The 12116-nt window shown below is 37.6% G+C and overlaps 1 long non-coding RNA gene and 1 pseudogene across 1 annotated transcript; both read right to left on the bottom strand.

The window, feature by feature from the left end:
* Nucleotides 1-6017: 6017 nt before the first annotated feature.
* LOC127087574 (3-hydroxyisobutyryl-CoA hydrolase-like protein 2, mitochondrial) lies at nucleotides 6018-6994 on the bottom strand (annotated as a pseudogene).
* Nucleotides 6995-11387: 4393 nt separating this feature from the next.
* LOC127115356 (uncharacterized) lies at nucleotides 11388-11818 on the bottom strand. The gene is made up of 2 exons (XR_007800705.1): nucleotides 11745-11818; nucleotides 11388-11668 (listed from the first exon to the last, which is right to left on the bottom strand). It is a non-coding gene; the product is annotated as an uncharacterized LOC127115356 (long non-coding RNA).
* Nucleotides 11819-12116: the final 298 nt, after the last annotated feature.

The following is a 12116-nucleotide window of genomic DNA, read 5'->3' as shown; positions in this document are numbered from 1 at the left end:
ACTTCTATTTCAATGTCATTTACTTTATGCCTTTATTTTATGCCATTTACTTTATAATTTATGTTTAACATTTCATATCATATTGTTTATGATTATGTAATTTTGTTCTTTGTCCATTTGGACATTTTTTTTATATCTTTATAAAGAAAACACTAATAAGAACAAAAACCTAAAAAGAGACTTGGTTATCCTGATTCATGGACTCGTGGTTACTATCCTTGGCATCATTGTGGAGTTATGGACTTCGAATTAAGATCTTGACTTATGCTTTGGGACTTGTGATTGGAGACCTTGGAATCCACCTGGTACCTTTGACTTTGGACTTTCTTTTGGAGACTTGGTTGAGCTACTTTGATTTCATCCGGTACATGGATTATTATTTGCTTATTATGGCTTGCTTGAGGCTTAATCTAAAGGAAGGAATTCTTGTTTGACTTAAGTCATAAAGCCTGCTATCTCTTGGTTAGATCTTTCCTCCCTAGCTTTTACTTTATGCTATAGGATAGTCTCTTCTTCTCCTTCCTCTCTTTAGTTTTCAAAATCTTCTCTCTTTTTTTAAACCTTCTTGTTTTTTAACTTGAACCACTTTCTCAATAAACCTTGACTTTTTGTCAAGTGATTTTTAAAACCTTTTCCTAATAAATGTTAATCCATATTAAGCATGTTTAGACCAATTTCAAAAGACTAAAAACTGCATAACTCATTCAAATCTTTTTTATGCCCTTGTGCATTTTTCCTTTTAAAACATTTCTCAAGGTATTATACATGAGTCATTTCCATATTTGAGATATAGTTCTCCTATCTCCATAGTATTGATGACAATTCTTTTCCATCTAAGAGAGTTAGTGGCATACTTGTTGATCCTTATCCAAGTTCGAGTCATTCTCATGATGAGGTAAAGTATTCATACTTGTGGGTGACTGACTAGTTAAGTATTCTCCTTAAAATGATGAAATGTCTTTTCTCATAAAAATGAATCAAATCAAACTCCCTTAGTTATTTTTACCATAAACTACAAGGTTTTGATCCTCCATTGCACTTTGTTGGTACGTAGGTATGAGACTTCAAAAGTCTTGGCAAACACAAAAATAAGAAAAAATATTTCTTTTTCCCATCTCTCCAATCTTTTACAAATAAGACCTTTTCAAACAAAAATGTACACATTTTCAAAGAGGTTCCCATGGGGTACCATGGATGTTTAGGGTGATAATACCTTCCATTTGCATAACTAACCCACATACCTTTGTTCTCTTTTTTATAGTTTTGTTTTAAAACTTTTTTGGGTTTTGTTCGTACTTTTTCCCTTTTCCTTTGGAAATAATAAAAGTGTGGTGGCGAATATTATATTGCAAGTTAAGTTAATCGATAGCTTAATCTCAAAAAATTTACCTCTACGAAAAAGTGGCGACTGTGCTCGGGAGTAGCCCCTAGTGGGTTAAGCCCATCTTTGTTTTTTGTGTATATATTGTGTTTGCTGTTGTTTATTACTGTTTATTGTATCTGGTGCTTGGTGATTTATGTATGGTGAGATAAGTCCTATACACGGACTTGAGAGCTCTTATGATAGGAGGGTGTTATAGTCATGTTTGGCTTACGTGGAGTTAATCCTTAATAAGATGACTTAAGATCCCCCACTCAGTGGAGGCCCTTTTGGGATTACTGATGTCACATAAGTGTCGCACCTCGAAAAAATGGGGATACGACTTCAAAGCGAAGCGCGATCGCACGCTTGCAATGATGGACTGAACAGAGTCGCCACCGAACTTTATTTATTCCCAAAATGGGAAAGGGAAAATATCGATAAAACCCCTAAAAGAAAGGATAAGATATGGCCATCGCAACCAATATCAGGGTTCGGGAGTCGATTACGCAAGGGGAAGGTATTAGCACCCCTCACGTCCGTTGTACTCAACGGGAACCATTAGGTTAGTTGTGTGCATTAGTGTTAGTTGAAATGTTAGGCTTTTCGAATTATTAGGTGGGAAAGAAAGAAAGGATGAGAATAGATGTTTTTTGGATTTTTTAACGAAGGATTAAACCTAAGTTGTTTATTAGTGGGCCTGACAAGATTTACAAATCCTGCTCCTACGTATCTCAATAGAGAAATCAAGGCTTACGTAGTTCTGGGTAGAAAAATGTTTGTTTGTTGGTCGATTTTAGCGAAAGCTACTTTGTGTCAAATCGACGAAAACATTGTTGGACTACCCAAAACAGGTGGAAAAACATTGCCTTGCATTGTTTTGAAACAAAGTACCTTTCGTTTGTGAAAAGGGTTTAAGAGTCAATCGCACGGCGGCGAGAAAAAAGAAATTGATTGGTTTGATGTGTTTTAAATGATGGCGAGAACTTGGGTGAGCGAGATATACATCTCGAATCCTAGTCTCAGGAGTGCGCGGTATACACCACGTTCCATTTCCATCTTATTTGAAAAAAGTGTTTAATAAAGATTAGGTGTTTTGGAGTTTGAAAGACGAACACTTATGACTTGCAAGCTCTTACAGCTTGGGTCTAGTACTCGGGACTACGTCTGGACATTCCACCCAGGCAGTCTATTTCTTTCCAATATTTGTTAAGAAAATGATTTGAATATTTATGAATGTTTCGGAGGGAAGACGAATATTTATGGCTTGCAAGCTCTTACAACTTGAGCCTAATATTCGGGATTACGACTGGATATTCCCTCCAGGTAATCTTTTTCTTCCAACTTATTAAGAAGAGGTTTTGAATTTTGGAGTGTGAAAGAGAAGACGAATATCAACGACTTGCAAGCTCTTACAGCTTGAGCCTAATATTCGGGATTATGACTGGATATTCCCTCCAGGATAATCTTTTTCTTCATGTTTTATTTAGAAAATGATTTGAATATTTGAGTGTTTAAAGAGAAGACGAATATTAACGGCTTGCAAGCTCTTACAGCTTGAGCCTAGTATTCGGGATTACGACTGAACATTCCATCCAGGTAATCTTTTTCTTCTAATTTTATGAAAATGGTTTAAAATTAAATAAAATGAAATTAATTTATTGAAAATTAAGTTGGTATTGCTTAAAAGCTCATTGTAAGAAGGCCCTAGAGTAAGCCATGTGAGGTTGATGGCGATGCTTAAAAGCAATCGACTTACAAGGGTATGGAAATGGGCTCGACGTTGAATCGAGAATTAAGTGATATTTATCATTATTACTCTTTTTAATGTTTTTTTTTATCAATGAAATTGAGATGATTTATCATGATTGAAACATATCTCACACATAAAAATAAATAATTCACATAAATCCCAAAGAAAGAATAATCACCTAAGTTATGTTAAAAATAAAATTATAAAAATGAATAAACAATAGAAACATGTTAGTTAAGTAGTAAGACCATATAATCAAATGTGAGAATTAAAGAAATATGAGAAAATCAAAAATGTTGAAAAACCAAGACCACACACATGGGTGTCGAACACAGGACCAAAGAGGAGGTGAGTTAATCTCCATCTCCACTAGGCCACAAGTTTCCTGTTGCTAGACTTAGGACCAACAAATAACAAAATAAGGGTGGAAACCAACTAACCGAAAAAAAAACAATAAAAGGAAAATATGGTCCACTGGATTTTGGCTTTAGAAACAAACCCATAATACCCGTCATTAAGTAATCCCAGCTCATAAAAATAAAATGAGAAAATGAGAATAATAACGTCAAACCAAACGACCTTCTTCCCAAAGCAATTTTTTTTCTAGTAAATGAAAATCAAACAAAATCGACCACGCTACAAACAAAGATGATGAGTCTGCAGCTCGAAACAAACCGCGATGAACATAAACACCGACCCTTTTCTCATCCTAGGGACCGGACCGAATTGCTACTGGTCGGGATCGAATAAACAAAGCAACAACATGATTCGAGAAGGAAAGTTTACCTGTTACGTCGAAGGGAAGGTAACGTCGTCGTCTGCGTGAGCTTGCTCCGTGCTACACTTGGATAAAGGCCTTGTTAATCTTCCGCCGTTTTGCCTTCTTTCCATCGAGAACTTATTTTTCTAGGGTTTTCTTAAGAAAAATTTCAACAGTAGCCGCTCTCTCCTCTAGAAATTAGGTTTTTTTCAGCCCCTCTCCAAAATGAACAGTGGCCTCTCTTATATATCTCTCATCTCCTCTCTGCTATGTTGCTGTGTTTCCTCAGAGTAGTGGAGGTCTGCTGTGCAGTGGAGAGGTTTTGAATTTTGTCCATATCCAACTTGTGGCCCCCCTCTCAATTCTCTTCATTTTGAAAACTCTACTGTTGGTAAGAAAACTTTCACCACTGTAATTTACTTGGCTGAAAAGTTTGTTTTAGAACTAACTGATTTTGTGTGTTTGTGTCGCAGTGGCTTCGACGTGGATCGTGTAACGGTTTGATAGGATTCAACGAATGGACTAAAAAGCAATGCAATGCTTGCTTTCCCTGTGGAATATTGATCGAGAAGCATGACCATTGGCTTAGCATCAAAATTATTGTTGGTCAATAAGGGAGATACAAAATCATTGAATCGAGCAGTAACCTCCAACGGTTTTAGCCGCTCTACATACAACTTCTTCAAGCCATCAATTATTGATGTCACTGCATTGTCGCTTCACTGAACTTTGAATTCACAGCTGAAATATAATCAACAAGTTCAAGCAAAGTTTGCCCCTCTCCAATGATCTGATCCCTGTTCCTTCTACTACCGGCAAGAACTTTTGGTAAGAGTTTCAAATAAAACATCAATTATTACAAAGCCTTTTTCGATCATGATTTGGTTGATGCTGCTGTGATTTCATTATGGATTTGTTGCAAGGTTTTTGTGTCACTAGAAGGTCCAGGTTGGTTGCCCCCAAGTCCTTCAACATCAGACATTTTAGTTCCCGCATGTGGTTCATCTGGTAGTTTTACGGGTTTCAATACGAGATTTTGTCGGTGCAACCGGTGGCCTTGGGTGGTAAGCTGCTTGATACAAGGGCCACCAAGGGTACTATGCTAGGGGGTTGAACCTGGACAAGAGAACCTGTAGCAGCTGCTGGAGTATCCATATCAGCTCTTGCACATATTAATACCCTGTGAATAACGTCCAGGATCACCAACAGAAACAAATGACGTCTGTTTATAACCAAGTTCCTGAACACTTTGATGACCTGTAACCCCCTATGCCTGAAAGAGGAAGGTTGCTGTAATTATTGATGGTGGAGAAATTGTCTTCTGAAATGACTTTGAGGCTTAACCTGTTAGTTTTGTGCAATTTGTTGGGTGGGTGGTATTGAAGGCTGATGTCCATATTCAAATCGGAGACTCTCCTTGAGGGTTGTATGACCGGAGTTTGTGATAAGTGTGGAATTGGCTTTAACTTTGAGTATTCAAAAATTGAAAGTGTGTGATGATGAGAATAAGAATGTGGGAAGAGGAATAGCAAGCGACAACAGCAACCATGCTTTGCTATTTTTTTTAATCTCCCTTTGGCAAATTTCCATGTACTGTTGCAAAATGCGCATTGACATCGGTGTTATCTTCATTCTTTTTTCAGGTACTAGAGCCGGACAAAACTGCTGTTACTGCACCTCATCAGGTATGGCGACCAATGGATGAAGGTGAAGGTTGCCTTAGAGGACGAAATGGATTACGTAGGTCCCAAAACTTAAGGCCTTCAAGTCCGAAACAAAGTAGACGCCTTGTATCATCACATTTAGACGAAGAATTTATAGAGAATTTCCATAGGGCAACCATTCCAACATGGCATCCAGCAAGTAAATAATCATGAGGGGGCGTAGCCGACTACTCCACTGTCAAAGGAATGCTTTTTTTTAGCTACCATGCTTCAACATTTAACATTTGAAGACATGCTCCAATCTTAGAAAACAAGGATCAGTGCCTTCGATGTGCATATAAATTGTTCTCATCGCACAGAGCTGTCATGTGATTGATGGTTTTCCTTTATGTTTCTAAATTGTTAGTAAAAGAAAATACTGCCGTGAATTTGGCCTAACTTACTAATGCTATATTTTTGAAATTTCTTGTAGGATTGGCACTACTGGTATGAATCAGCTTGGTGAACCATAATGCAAGCATTAGCGAAGACCACTAGCCACTGGAAACATGAGATTCTGAATCTGGTTAACAGATTTCCTGGTGTATTACCGCCAATTGCAGCATATTTGGTACATACAACATAGAGGTAAAAGAATGATGTGATAGAGACTGTTGGGAATGCTTCTGATATGGACTTGCTGCAGGGCCCTGTAAACTGGATATCCAAAGGACTTTGGACACTATTTTGGTGGCTGATTCTCAGACTTCTTGATTGAGGGGTCCGCACGAATAGCAGCATGATCCTTCTTACAAAGTCCCCCAATTGGTAAATGAATTTATCTACAATTTCAAGCCTTTATAGTACATTATTGTTGTCTGGATATGCAAAACCACCATACTGTTCTAAAGTGTTTTTTATGACAGATGGGTCATCAGTAAGCAATTTCCCCAACTGTTCTTCAATTAGTGAAAGCCTCGCAATTAGTGAATAATGCGTAGCAAGCCCATAGGAAACCATCTCTACTCCGTTGAGCTTCTCCCCTATCAGAGCCAAGTACTCTCCTAAGTGGACCAGGTAGACGTGAAAGGTAACAAAGATGTTGCAGCCTCGGGATGGAAACCAATAAGAACTTCAGGGGTAGCAAAAACAGTTTTGTCTGTTGCAACTCGGGATGTTCCAGGGATTGAAATTCCTGCCCCACCACCCAAGGTAATGCCATTCAGAAGAGCTACATGTGGCTTCAACTCCGTACCTAGAAGGTACATAAAACCATATATTGTTCTAAAAAAATCTTTGCAAGCTTCCATGTTCCCTTCTTTTAATAAGCGATGAAGCGCAACAATATCTCCACCAGCTGCAAATATCTGGCCACTGCCCTTTACCATGACAAAACCGAAATCAGGGTTATCTTCCCAACTTCTAAGAAGTCCACGCAATCTACTAGCCATGGAGGTGTTGATAGCATTGAGAGCGGAGTTAGAAATTTACTCCTTGTAATTAAAACTTAAGTGCCACCTTTGTAAATCATGTATGTTTTGGACAAGCTATTGATTTTTAATGAATATGACATTGATGTGAATGAAAAATTGGTGTTTCTCGTAGCAAGTTAAAAAAATTCTTTCTTCATATTTTAGAGACTTCATGTATTCATGTGGTGATGTTTTAAGGTTATGAATTAATCGCTTGCCATGAAAATGAAGGTTGTGAGTGGATGTATGTGATAAAAATGAACGAAATAGCTGAAACATGAATGAGTATGTGTATGAATGAATGGAAGCTTTCCAATGTGAATGAAAAAATGTGAATGCAAATTTGAATATGACATATAGAAATATGAGATGGAATATGGATGGAATCTCTTTGAATTAAGATCGAAAAGGAAAATGATGTTCTATGAGAGACAAAACATGGATTAAATTTAGACATGAGAATGAAAGCCATGACATTCCAACCGATTCTATCAAAATATATCAAACCTCTAAAGCCAAATAGAGAGGTAACAATCTAATAGTCATGGAATGGAAAGTAGTGGCAATGTCTAAACAATCAGTGTAGGTGGATAGATTCATGACCGGATGAAATGGTCATGAGGAGGAAAAAAATGAATGATTGATGAAAAAATTTCAGGACCAAAATCGGGGTATGACAATAAGTAGTCGTAGTTGGAATTACTTTTTCTGACCTGGGAGCCTGAGAAGCTAAAAACCTTAGAACCCTTAACCCATCTTGACCTTTTAGGACGTAGTGCGGTGGATATTCATGTGTAGACTTGAATTAGTTGTTACACGATACTACACTCGAACGAGTTTCTCTTGAGAATATTATTGGTTGACGGGTAGTCGTTTAAGTTGCTAATGTCCAAAAGATGGAATTATGACTCTGGGAACTTTTTAGAACCTTGTTCTACATGTGATTATATCCTTAATACATACATTGTGGGTTGGTTCTTATCCTTGGCTTCACGCTCGTGACTAAGAACCTTTGGACCTTATTTGTGTGCTTTGTGTGATCTTGTTTGTGGTTGTTGCATCATGCACCCATGGCATTCATAAGATTTTTTCTCAATTTTCAAGGAACTTAGAGACTCTTGTTGCAAACATCACATATTTTTGATCATGGATATTGGAAGGAGGAATACTCGGAAATACAATTTCATATATCCCGATCTTATGGAATTAAGGAAGCTAGCATATTTTGTGGATGATCCTAAAAGTTTCAGAGACCGTTTTGGTAGACTTCTATCTATCCTACCTATTGATGTTGAGGATGGTCTTCTCTGTACTTTGGTTCAGTTATATGATCCTATTTACCAGTGCTTCACTTTCCCTGATTATTAGTTGTTTCCTACCATGGAGGAGTATGCTCATCTTTTGGGCATGCTAGTTTATGATAAAGTTCCTTTTAATGGGGTGGAAGGAATCTTGGAATCCTAAATTACTGTTGAAGCCATTCACCTAAGGAAGCCTGACATATAGGCCAATCTCACTATCAAAGGAGGTATGAGAGGATTGACTTTGATTTTTTTTATTGAGAAAGCCTTTTCTTTTGCTAATGATGGTAGCATGGTGGCCTTTGAGGCTATTCTTGCCTTACTTATCTACGGTTTGATCTTGTTTCCTAACATTGACAACTTCGTTGATGTTAATGCTATGAGGATCTTCTTGATCAGGAATCCGGTTCCAACTTTGCTCGGTGACACTTATTTCTCCATTCATCATAGGAATTCTAAAGGGGGTGGAACTATTGTCTGTTGTGCGCCTTTACTGTACAAGTGGTTTATTTCATACTTGCCACTGTCTCCTATTTTCACAAAAAACAAGGATTATTTAAGGTGGTCTCAAAGACTTATGTCTCTCACCAATTATGACATAGCTTGGTATTCTTCTGCTTACGAAGAAGTTGAGATTATCAACAAGTTCATACATGACTTGACAACACTGAAATAAACATAGAGAAAGATTCTTCAAAACAGGTTCATACATGACCTGGTAATACTGGAAAGAAAGCTCAACAACAGGTTCATACATGACCTGACAATGTTGGGGAATATCAAGAATTTCAGACAGCAGGTTCATATATGACCTAACAAACTCTGAAAAATTCAAAAGGAGCAAATCAACAGGTTCATACATGACCTGATGACAAACTTGAATTCTTTGAGAAAATTTCCACAACAAGTTCATACATGACTTGCCGACAATGGAATAAAAGGTTCAGCCACAGGTTCATACCTGACCTGGTAATACTGGAATAAAGGCTCAATAGCAACGGGTTCATACATGACCTAACAAATGCTGGGTAATATCAAGAGGTTCCGACAGTAGGTTCAGACATGACCCAAAAAACTCAGAAGGATTCAAAAAGAGTATATCAACAGGTTCATACATGACCTGATAACAAACTTGAAAATTTTGAGAAAATTTCCACAACAAGTTCATACATGACTTGACAATATTGGAACAAAAAGCTCAGCAACAGGTTCATACATGACCTGTAAAACTGGAATAAAGGCTCAACAGCAACGGGTTCATACATGACCTAACAAATGCTGGAATATTTTGAGAAAATTTCCACAACAAGTTCATACATGACTTGACAACATTGGAAAGATTCTTCAAAAACAGGTTCAGACATGACCTGAGAATATTGGAATAAAAGCTCAACAGCAACAAGTTCATACATGACCTGACAATGCTGGAACATCCAAAGAATTTTCAACAACAGGTTCATACATGACCTGACAACACTTGGAAAAAATCAAAGGGAGTTTTACCAATAGGTTCATACATGACCTGAGAATATTGGAAAACATACAAAGCAAGTTTCATCAATAGGTTCATACATGACCTGACATCACTTGGGAAAAATCAAAGGGAGTCTTACCAATAGGTTCATACATGACCTGAGAATATTGGAAAACATACAAAGGAACATCATTGGAGCTTTCTAACACGAAGAACCTCCAAGCTTCTGGAAATTCCTCAAGATGATAAATCATACATGACTTTCACGGAACCATCAGGAAAGACAGGGTAATTAAACTTTCTGTACGTGCCAACAACAATTGGACTTTGAAAATGACTGCGAAAACTGGGTGTTGGTTTAAGGGCACCAAAGACAAACCAGAGTTAGAGGTCAAAGGATGTAGGATCAACAACAAGACCTAGGTCAATGCAAAATAAGCACGAAGTACATTTCGGCTATGCATGATTTGGATTTTGCTTATATGCATGATGTATGAATGATCATGAAATGCAAATGCTGACAATATACAGACTGAACATTAGGGAAAGCTTTATGGAGGTACTGAATCTTCAACACCAATAACTCAACCAAAGGAGTGAGTAAATGCATCAAAGGAGGATCTATCAAGCTGAACAGTTACAACTGGCCCAATAATCCTTCCAGAGAATGATCAATTTGTGCTCTCTGGAGATAGATATTGATCATCCAAAGGGAGTATTGCAACTTGAGACTTGCGGGGAAAGACGGAAGATTTCCTTTTAATATTTTCACATGTCAAAGCAAAATTGTGTTTCTCAATATGTTGAAAAAATCTTTTTTTGAGTTCAAAATTTCATTATTAACAAATAAATGACATTTTGCATAACAAAGAAAATCAGAGAAAAACAGCAAATGATAGAATTTGATGGGTGTAGCACCTCAAATTTGCACCTCCCATTGGTACATTCATTTCATTTTTAGGTTATTAACATTTGCATATCATCATGAGCATGCATTTCATCTACACAAGCAAGGTTCAACACAAGATGGCAGTGACTTGAATTCAGAGCTTTATGTTTACACCTAGTGGCAACTAGGATTTCTCAGTGAATTCGGGGTGGCCCCAATCGAAGCCTAGCGTGGAGATGCTTGGGAATTATGCTTAAATCTGGTGTCAATGGTGGTTTCTGGAGGGATCAGGACCCTGATTTAAAGGCCTTTAATTGGTCATGGTTCCATACTCTAATCAGGTCAAACTCCTATATTGTGGCCTCCTAAGCCTAGTTCTGGCTGGTACATCATTAATCAAGATGCTTGATCTCCTTGCTTGGTTAACTTGCATTCAGCAACTTCTTGGTCCTGGTTCATCCGGGTGGAGTTTTTGGTTGTGTTTCTATCTATCGGGCTCATGATCATTGATTCTAGTGTTTGGTTTATGAAGGTTGTAGTTCAGCACATCTTGATCCTTTCTAAGTCCTTTGTTTCAAGATTATCATTGGAGCGTCACTCATGATTAGTTCAGTCAATGTCATTATACTATCCATTTCACCCCATTACAATACATGTTCAAGATTCGTCATTTATATGAAAACGTCAAGTTAATTCATTTCAAAAGCCATTCAGGTCAAATACAAATCCAAGTCCATTCAAGTGAGAAATTTCATTCATTACATGATCATTACAGAAAAAAATACAAAGAATGAGTGTGTTGACCAATTGTTGACTTTGGTCAACCGTTGACTTTTTGGTCAACTCTGACCAAAGTCAACTCAACCCCATAAATCCTAATCCTATTTTAAAAGTCAATCTTGATCCTGGAGTTTGCTACTTGTTCATGATGCTTCAAAATCCAATTTGGCCATTTGTTTGTGTGTTCTGTCCAACCCACTTCGTGTGTCCGTTGCTGGTCATTGCACCTCCCAAACCTGCAAAATACAAAGCATGAGCAAGCCAAGTCATAATTTATACAAACCAGTTCAATACCTCCAGTTCTGTTTCTACATGGCCTATTCATGGCAGGATATGCATGGTTTTTAAATACACCAGAACAATCATTGGGTAAAGATGCACATTGATCAGATGACTGTTACAGTGAGTGTGCACAATCACTTCGGATATATGAACAATACAAGAAACAAAAAAAGAAACAATAACAGAGCTTCAAAACTGAGCCAAACGCCGCAATTTCGACAGCCTGCAAGTGGATTGTAGCAGTTGGAATTTCTGTAGGCTTCAACGCGGCAGTTGCCGGTTGTTTCTTCGTTATTGGAACCGTGCTGCTCCTCCATTTACAATTGCTATGACCCTTATCGTCTTGTATTTCGTCAACTATGATAATACTTGCCGAGCCGTACCAAGTGTGCCTTGGAATGT

This window comes from Lathyrus oleraceus, chromosome 1 (assembly GCF_024323335.1).
Source record: "Lathyrus oleraceus cultivar Zhongwan6 chromosome 1, CAAS_Psat_ZW6_1.0, whole genome shotgun sequence".
Taxonomy (NCBI): domain Eukaryota; kingdom Viridiplantae; phylum Streptophyta; class Magnoliopsida; order Fabales; family Fabaceae; genus Lathyrus; species Lathyrus oleraceus.
The sequence above is the reverse complement of the archived record's forward strand: the minus strand, read 5'-3'. Positions and strand labels throughout refer to the sequence as shown.